Source organism: Dipodomys spectabilis, unplaced genomic scaffold, assembly GCF_019054845.1.
Source record: "Dipodomys spectabilis isolate Male_0828 unplaced genomic scaffold, ASM1905484v1 ptg000193l, whole genome shotgun sequence".
NCBI lineage: Eukaryota > Metazoa > Chordata > Mammalia > Rodentia > Heteromyidae > Dipodomys > Dipodomys spectabilis.
The window spans coordinates 1,391,961-1,394,432 of record NW_024870870.1 but is presented as its reverse complement, the minus strand read 5'-3'; positions in this window follow the sequence as shown (position 1 = coordinate 1,394,432).

Sequence of the window (2,472 nt, the reverse complement as noted above, 5' to 3'; positions counted from 1 at the left end):
ATTACACATAGAAAATCAACAAGACCACAATAAAGGCAAAGAAACCGCACTCAAACTGAGAATCCAAGAACCATAGGAAGAACCCAGTTGCTGCAGCCCCCAAGAAGGGGCATAAAATGGCAGGAACTCCCAAACAGCTCTCAATTCTAACTCTCAACATTAACGGATTGACTCTCCAATTAAGCGACATAGACTGTCAATTTGGATTAAGAAGCAAGATCCTTCTATCTGCTGCCTTCAGGAGTCTCATATTGCCCATAAAAACAAACACATTTTCAATGTGAAAGGCTGGGACAAAATCTACCAAGCAAACGGCCCACATAAACAGGTGGAAGTTGTAATCCTAATAACAGATAAAATAGACTTCTAATTAAAATTAGTGAGAAGAGATAAGGAAGGTTGCTACATAATAATTAAGGGATCTCTCCTTCAGGAGAATATTACAATTTGAAATATCTATTCGCCAAACAACCAAGAACCCAAATTTCTTCAAGAAACACTACTTTCCTTCAAATCTGACATTGATCCAAAGACATTAATTGTTGGGACTTTAACACACCACTTTCCCCACTAGATAGATCAACTCGGGAAAAACTCAACACAGAAACTGCATATCTAAACACCTGCATAGATCAACTATATTTAACAGACATCTACCGTATATTTCACCCAGCAGCATCAGAATACACGTTTTTCTCAGCAGCTCATGGCACATTTCCCACAATAGACCACAATTTAGGTCACAAAACAAACTTTTCCAAATTCAGAAACATAGAAGTTATACCTTGCATTCTCTCACACAACAAGGGAATAAAATTAGAAATCACCACCAAAAGCCACCGAAGAAAGTCCTGTAACACATGGAGGCTGATAAACACACTGTGGAATGACCAGTGGGTCATGAAAGACATTACAAAGGAAATTCAAATATTCATGATATTCATCAAAGATGAACACACAAATTACCACCTACTCTGGGACACAGCAAAGGCAGTACTTAGAGACAAGTTTATAGCCCTGAGTTCCAACACAAACAACTTGTAGATATCTGAAACCAACAATTTAATGGGACATCTGAGAGCCTCCTTGAATAAGAGCAGGAAGATAATCCCTAATCCAGTAGATGGAAAGAAATGATTTATATTAAATCAGAATTAAAGAATTAGAATCCAAAAATACCACAGAAAGAATCAACAAAAGAAAGAGTTGATTCATTGATAAAATTAACAAAATTGACAGAACTTTAGCAAATCTTACCAGAAAAAGAAGAGAACACACCCAAATAAATAAACTCAGAGATGAGAATGGACACATCACCACAGAAACAACCAAGATTCAGAACATTATAAGGGAATACTTCTCAAAACTTTATGCTAATAAGTCTGAGAACTTGGCAGAAATGGACCTTTTCCTAGCAAATATTGGCATGCAGAAACTAAACCAAGATGAGTTAAACCATCTTAACAGGCCCATATCCAACATTGAAATAGAAACAGCAGTAAGAGTCTTCCCATATAACAAAAGCCCAGATCCTGATGGATTTACAGTGGAATTCTACAAGGCCTTCAAAGAAGAGCTCACACCAACACTCCTCCAAATCTTCAATGAAATTGAAAGAGAAAGTTCACTACCGAACTCATTCTATGAAGCCATCATAACCCTCATCCCAAAACCAGGCAGGCAGTCTTCAAAGAAAGAGAACTATAGACCCATTTCTTGAATGATCATTAATGCAGGAATTCTCAACAGATTTTTGGCCAATTGACTTCAACAATTCATCCAAAAAATCATACACCTCGATCAAACAGGATTCATTTCAGGATTCATTTCATGCAAAGTTGGTTCAATATACACAAATCAATTAATATAATTCATCACATCAACAAGAGCAAGGACAAGAACCACATGGTTATCTCAATAGATTCAGAAAAAGGATATGACAAGATCCAACACCCGTTTATGTTGCAGATTCTGCAAAGATTAGGAATCCAGGGAACATTCCTCAGTACAACAAAGGCTCTATATGACAAACTTACAGCCAGCATTATACTTAATGGTGAAAAACTAAAGCCATTTCCTCTTAACTCAGGAATGAGACAAGGATGTCCACTGTCTCCACTTCTCTTCAATTTAGAATTAAATGCCTAGTTAAACCATAAAACCAGATGCAAACATTAGAGAGATCCAAATAGGGAAAGAAGAAGTAAAACTCTCCCTCTTTGCAGATGACACGATCTTGTATTTAAAGAAGCCCATGGAATCCACTCTCAAATTACTTAAGCTGATTCAAAATATTGGTAAAGTAGCAGGGTATAAATTTAACGCTCAAAAATCAATGGCTTTTCTGTATGCCAACAATGAGAAAAGCATGCTGAAACCAGAAAACAACTCTATTTGTCATAGCCTCACAAAAAATGAAATACCTAGAAATTAACATACCCAAAGAAGTGGAGGATCTCTATGATGAAAACT